The sequence below is a fragment of the Thalia democratica genome, unplaced genomic scaffold (assembly GCF_965202585.1).
Source record: "Thalia democratica unplaced genomic scaffold, ktThaDemo2.hap1.1 HAP1_SCAFFOLD_60, whole genome shotgun sequence".
Lineage (NCBI taxonomy): Eukaryota > Metazoa > Chordata > Thaliacea > Salpida > Salpidae > Thalia > Thalia democratica.
In genome coordinates, this window is record NW_028139247.1 from 93,541 (window position 1) to 101,614 (window position 8,074).

Here is an 8,074-nt window from a genome sequence, read left to right on the forward strand (position 1 = left end):
GTAAATGTAAAGTTTTAACCAACTGAAAAAATATCAGCACGTTAAAAATATTTACTTTTTCTTCAATTGTTTTACAAAGTAAGTTCATTACATTTTCGTCAAGATAAATTTTGTTGTAACGAGCTCTTGATTTTCAAGCCTTCCACCTTTAAAAAAATTTAATGTTATTTTATTTATTGAGAGTTTTTATAGTTTTATTGATAAAAAATTTTAATAAATACAGTCATGAACTTTATAAGTTTTCACTATTTTACAATAGTTCAATTTTTAAGTGAAAAGCAAAGTTAGTTTTAAATAGTGATGCACCGGACCCACAATTTCGGGTCCGGCCAGAACCGGATCCGAATTTTTTTTTTCAAAATAGGATCCGGCCGGATCCGGATCTTTTTTCATATAAAGATCTGGCAGGATCCGGACACCAGACAAATATGGCAATGTCCGGCCGGATCCGGACCGGATCTTAAATGTCAACACACTTTATAAAAAAAATAGGTTACATTATATATATATATATATCATAAAAATTGGTCTAGCACCAAGAAAAAGTAAAATCTGGAGAAATCTAGGGAAATTCATGATCTTTTCAATTTTATTTAGGGAAATTTAGGGTTTTTTTTTTTTTTGGAAAGTTGTAAAAATCTAGGGATATCTAGAGAAATCAAAAAATATGTAAATCCTGTAAAGTGTGTATAAACTAGTCAGAATATAAATGAGGTTTTAAAATCTAAAAAAAAATACTTTAATCTAATAATAAGTAGAACAGCTAGCCACAAAAGGTTGACAATTTTAGGTAATATTTACAATTAATAATCTGAAATCAAATTCTTGAACAAAATTAACTAGAAAATCACAAAATATTGAAAAAAGGATCAGCTCAAACTCATTCAAAATCTAATAGAAAACTAGCGTGAGTTATTCAAAAATCTTAAAATTAGCCTGAGTTTTTATAAAAGACTAAACGAGGCAGCCTAAGATTTTCAAAAATTCCTAAAAATTTTCAAATAGCAGGGTTGCCACTGTTTAACTAAAAAAAAAAAAAAAACTAGCTAGAGTGAGTATAAACTAGCCTGAGTCAGAATGAGGTTTATAAAAACTGAAAAAAATACTTTAATTTAATAATCAGTAGAAGAGCTAGCCATAAGGTTGACAATTTGGTAGTAAATTTCAATTTTACAACAAAGGTAAAGAGTTGCATTTCTTAAATGTTCATTTCATAGTTTAAATGTAAACAAATGTAAATTAGTCACGTGTACAAAATGAGCCAATCAAGGTAAGTGTTTAAACTTAAGTGACGAAAATTACTCTTTTTAATTAATACAGGATTTGTTTTTGAAAAAAATACTTATCTGTATGTTCTTTTTTACTAACTAGATCCGATCTTTGTTAGAATCCGGGCGGAACCGGATCTGAATATTCTTTTTTAAATCAAGATCCGGTCGGAACCGGATCCAGATTTTTTTTTTAAATTGAGATCCGGCCGCAACCGGACCCGGATCTTTTTTCATATCAAGATCCGGCAAGATCCGGATATCAGACAAAAATGGCAATATCCGGCCGGATCCGGACCCGGATAGTGATTCCGGTACATCACTAGTTTTAAATAACCTGCATTAGTTTATAAAGGCACTAACGATCTACTTATAGTCAAAATAGTTAAAAAAACTAAGTATTTTATTAAAAATTTCTAATCAAAGCTAAAGTAGATAACTTATCATATAACTCGAACAAAATTTTGTGCTCAAAGGTTTTTTCAATACATTAACCTCTCGCTTATTTACGCACATTGTGTCCACAGAAAAAGTGCGTAAAGATTCGAGAGATCGTAAAGATACGAGAGGTATCAAATATACTTACTACAATGGCTATTTTTTAATATTGCTTCTATTTAAAAGCAGACTGGGGACTTTCCAACTTTTAACAATTTGTTTACTTTATTTATGAATATGAAAACAAAAGATGAAACTATACATATATTAAGAAAAAGGATTTATATTTATACAAAACAATTTTACTAATTAGATTTATTAATTTTAATAATAATAGATTTTATCTTTATTTATATATGACTTATTTGATACTTGACGTTTATATTCTATTCTACTTAGCAATTTCAATTTATAATTAAGCATTTGCTTACAATTAAGAAATGTTGTGGTATCTATATCAAAATTTGTTTATATAGCCTTATACAAAATTATGCATTTAGTGCTGTGATAGATTTCATCTTTTGAACAAAAATCTATGAAATATAAGAAAAATGTTTAATTAAAATTCCTTATGTTATTACAACTTTTTTTTTAAATTGTCCTTTGTCCACATAAGAATAAACTTTCTTGCATGTATCAAAGATATATTAATGGATTTTTGAGTAGGAATGTAATTTCATGCCAAACGAATTTGAGGAATTGAATTTTTTTTATTTAAAGATATAAAAGGAAGAGTGTTAAGACACTCAAGCTATAGAAGTCAAAGCAATAGAGTTCAATAGGTTCCTTATGGAAAGCATAAACTAAAAATGCAAAAAAAAAACTAATTTCACTTAAAAGTATACAATAAACCTAATTTGTGCACTATTAAAAAAATTAAAATTTTTAATTTTTGAATATTTTAGAATTCTCAAATGCTTAACTAAACGAGAGTGCGTAACGTCACGAGTGCGTAAAGATGCGAGAGGTTACTGTACTTAGAAATATTCTTTTAACTATTTATCAATAGTAATCATAAATCATAGTAATTTGCTTGTATTTGTTTATTTAGTTGACAAATGTGAAAGTAAACGATGCAAAATCGAAGAAAAGTAAACGATATATAATACAATAAAAAAGCTTATTTTATTTTTTATTTGCAATTTCAATGCATTGAGCATGTTATAAGAAAAATTATATAGTTTATCAGCAGTTATTTAAAAAATTTATTATAATTAAACAACTTATTCTACCTCCCTTAGCATATGTTATTACAATAATCTACAACAAAAGAAGAATAAAAAATTCATAGGCTAACGAAAATCATTTAACTGTTCATAAAAAAACAGTTACCAATTAGCACACCAATCCGCCAATAAAATTATGATTAAGTTCACCAAAAAACAATAAAGAACATCAAAAAAGACTAGAAAGAAAAATAATAATTTTTTAAGGAGCCTTTATTCCTGAATGTAGCAGAGAAACTTAAGTTTTATTGGACAACAGTAAAAATTTTTTATAGTTGCATGAAAAATTTCAAAGAAAAATTTATTAAATAAAATAACAAAAATTTAATAGTAAAAAAATTGCAACTCAAGAACGAAATAAATGCTTTTAAAACAATATTTATTTAGAATGCAGCTTAACATACCAAGCTTCTAAAAAAAAACATAAAAAAGTGTTACGCGGTTTTATAACTATATAACATTCAGAAATAGATACAATAATCATAAAGCTAGTTTTAACAATAAATTAAAAATAAATAGCACTAAACTATGAAATTACACATGGGAATTGAAAATTCAAACAAGACTATGATTTAAAATGGGAATACAATGCAGAACGTAAACAATACAAAAAATATACTAAAACATGTAGTTTATGTAGCTTATGTATCTTGAAAAAATTAGAAATTGAAAAATTTATATGACAATTTGTAATTAAAAGAATATAAAAAAAAACAAAAAAATTAAATATTTTCAATATTTAAACAGTTTTTTTGTTGATTTGTTAATTTTTTTTTTTGTTTTTGGGTTTAAAAACTTTAGAAAAGAACTTGCAATTTTTTTTTTAATTTAGTTGTAAAGTAGGTGGTTTAATTAAAATTACTTTTTTTGCCTTTGTAATATGTAAACAAATAAAAGTTTAGTCTTATTGTTGTAGTACAAGTTATAGTATGTATTTTTATCAGAACTTAAAATGGTTTTATATTCAAGTAAGAATTTACATATGACAAACATTTTATTTATTTGTTAATTGATGTCTTTTATTTTAAGGTCCAATGTATTAAACTTATTGTTTTTTTATAATTCTTCAGCAATAATTCTGAAGTATTATCTTAAACTTTATTGATTTTAAGTTTTAATATTTTAATAAAGTTATTGTTGTATTCATTACGTTTATAAGTAATATGTCCATTAATGTTAAAAAACTAAAGCTTCTAAAACTATCAACTTGCCTGAATTAAGAAATCGGATGGTATTATCTTTGAATTGCTTTGCAGAGTTTTCTTTACAAAACTTCAACATTTTAAGTTGTTTAAAATTAGGATCGTTATGACCAACATCTCTTAAAATCATCTTGTGAAAGTTTTCTTTGGTGTTTTGGTTTTTTTTCCTTTGGGAATTCATTCATATCTTTATTCTATTATAAGTTTGCTAAAAATTTATGAACAGTGACACAAACTTAAATAAAATAGAAGATTATAGGAAACTACTTAAAAAAAGGAAGAAATTGAATAAACAACGAAAAAAAAGAAGCATTCTACTTGTTAGCTGATAACAAAAGTTTACTTTTTTTTAAGTAGAATATTTTTAATAGTTGCGATTTGTATTTTTTTTATGGTAATTGTTTTGATTTACTTAATACCTATCTTTTTGACTACAATAGAAAAACTTTATGGCTTATTATGTGGCTATGCATGGCAGTTTTGTTTAGGTGTTTGGAAAACTCAAAAATATTAGAATATTATTTAAAATAAATCTTTATTTAGGTTGTATAAGACATTTTTATTTAAACTAATTAAAAATTTAACTATTTAAACTAATTAAAAATTAATTATTAATACTAAACTAATTGGTTTAAATAGAAAATTTTATTTACATTAAAAAAAGAAAAAAAAAAAATTTCTTACTTTTTTTCACCTAGTATTAATCTGAAACTTAGGATAAAATTTTAGATTTAAAGAATTTAAAACGTCTTAAAACTATTACAGCTCAAAATTTTATAAGTTTCACAAATGTATTTAATTTTGAGATTTTAAATAATCATATATTTTTGCTCTAGAACTAAAAAATATTAGTATAATTAACAATTAAAACTAAGTTCGATTAATCTTAGATCAAAATACAATACTTATATAAAACACAGTGTTTTGTTTTATCAAGAAACCTTATATTAATAGGTAAATTATAAAATTTATTTTTATTAACCTAGAGTTGCCACACTTAAAGAAAAAAGGCTACTATTAATTACCAACGTCTAGCCTGAGTTACATTTAGGTAGCAGAGTTTGCCTGAGTTTGAAAAAGTAAACCTATTTGAATATGCTAAAAGTTATTTAATCAAACTTAACAACCTGCAAACAGCAATATAATAACTAATGAACTTTAACAAAAACTAAAACATTTTAAGATCAAAAATTACTATGAGGTTTATATATAGAAATAAGGTGTGAAGCCCAAACTATCAAAGTTCATGTTTTTGACAACCCAGTAAATAAAATTTGATCTAGTAATAACAAATAAAGTGTTTATTTTAGATTTAGTTGCCACGGATCATCTAGTGCATTCAAAATATTGTTTATATCTTCAAAGTCTAGATCAGGGTTGACTTATAATTTAGGTAAATTTTTTCTAGGTTTTCAAAATATTTTCCAGGTTTTTTAAAGTACACTTTTAGAGTCTATTTTAAGTATAAATCTTATTTTAAGACAAAAAACTGAGTCAATTAGTATTAAAAAATTGAAAAGATATTGTAATGCTATTTTAAATATGTGTTTATAATAAAGTTTTTGTGATGATGACAAAAAGCTATTATATACATGAAAAAATGTTTGTGTCAAATCAAAATTTTATTACTTGAAATGTTCAAACTATTAAAATTTTAAGTTTCTCCATTAATTTTTAGACAAATTTTCAGGATTTTCAGGTTTTTTTTTTCAAAATTTCCAAAATTACAGGTTTTTTTAGCCTAAATTTTTAAGTTCCAGGTTTTTCAAGGCTCTCAGGTTTTTTGGCAAGCCTGTTTAATTTTTAAACATACATATTTTTCCACCTCTGTAAAGTATGCTTTTATGTCAATATGTTTAACAGACTTAACATACTATACTTAAAATACTTGCTTATAGTATAAAAAAAAATTTCAACTTAACAGCTAAAGGTTTTTTAAAAGTCTTTTTTCCAGGATTTCTTGACTTCTTCTAGGTTTCTTAAGAATTATTTTTAAGTTTTAGTTAGGAAATAAATTTAAGGTAATATCTGTTTACAAAAGAAAAATAAATAACAATAGTCTTTTTGACTCTAATTAAAAATACTTGAACTTTATAACTGTAAAGTTTATTTACAAAAAAAAAATTATTATAAATTAGCTGATATAAGCCTAAAAAAGTCAGCTCAATACAACAGCAAAAAATAAATATTTAAATTATTGTTTTTCTAGTAAAATCTGCATTCGCAAAATATTTTTTGTTTTGTTAAACAGATTTTTAGTAAATAATTTTGAAATATTTTAAGTTTTAACTAATCAATATTTTCTGTGTTTAGGTGCTTACTTTGAGATACACAGTTTAACATAAAACTTTCCACTAAAAAAATACTTTGCTAAAGAAAGTTATTTCAAATAAAATATTTGTGGAATATTTAAACGAGGTTATCCAGTTCTAGTTTTTGCATAAACTCCACTATTTATGCTAAATATGCTAGATAAGCAAAAAGTCTGAATAACATCAAACTAGCTTGAGAAATGTTTAATATAAAAACAATAAAATATAGGTAGATAAATTGTGAATCTTTTGCAAAAAAATATCATACCTGAGGTTTTTAAATACTTAAAAATAGTTCTTCTGGATTAGTGTAATTCAGTCTCAACTTTTAAAAACCAGTTTAAGTAGCCAAGTGGCAAAGATATTGTAGCTACCTAGTTTAAACTTATAACTAAAAGTACTTAAAAAACTTTAAAAATAATAAGTTTGAATAAAACTTTTATTTCATATAAAATGCATGTTTAGTGCATTTCAAAATATTTAAATTAAGAGAAGCTATGTATATAATTATGACAAGGAATTTTAATAAACATAAAAATTTGTTATTTTATTTTTTAAGGAGCAACAATCCCTAAATTCTGTAGAGTTAACAATAGATATTAATAATAAGAAAAAAAGCTTTTATTACTATCAAAAAATTAAGTGCAACAAATTTTCATACTTTTCAAAAAAGTCAATTTTCAGTGTTCTTTTTCAAATAAAAAACAATTATATTTTTTGAAGATTCCTCCCTTTGCTAGTAAGTGAAAAAATAGTTCTTAATACAGTCAACTCCAAGTCTTATTTTAGTATTAGTCAGTCAACCAAAATTTTTAAAGATAAACTTTAAAAATATGAGTTGAGTTATAGTTCTTAAAGATTGATAAAGTTTGAAGGGGTAAACAATGAAAAATTAAATTTAAAATTTTCTAACTTAATTTTACAAAACAGTTTGTTTTCTTTACATCTTGTTGGTATTAATAAAAACTGCTTTATTTGAGAAAAACTACTAAAATGTGTTGGAACTGACTATTTTAAGGGATATATAGATTGTATTTTATTGTGAATATTTTAAACTATTTGTTAACTTCATTTTGAATTCAATATTCAATATAAATTGAATACCAGGTCCAAAAATCTACATATATAAGATGAAGGCGCGAGAACGATTGTTGAAATTCATATTCTTTGTTTTTAAATTGCCACAAGTCAAAATGTATTGTATAGTAAAAAAAATATCTTTATGTAGGTTTTATTGATACCTATAAGCTACTTTATTTTTTTACGAAAATTAAGAATTTTTTGAGATATAGTTGTAGAAGTTTTTATTGAATTTTAATCTTTTAACTTTTTTGTATCTCAAAAATTAATTCAAAAAAATGGCTCGTAGATATTAGTAAAACTTACACATTTTTTTTATTAATGTTTGAAGATATGGTCTTTTGAGTTATTTTTTAAGAATTTTAATTATCATGTACCACATATATAGTATGAGAATTAAAGTTTAATTAAACTTTGTTATAACTAAAAATAGTACAATAAATATATAACTTTTTTATGTGTACACAATTTCGGAAAAATAAAAATTTCAAATACTAAACTAAAACTATAAAATAAAGAACATAATATTTGTTATAAACTATTTTAAT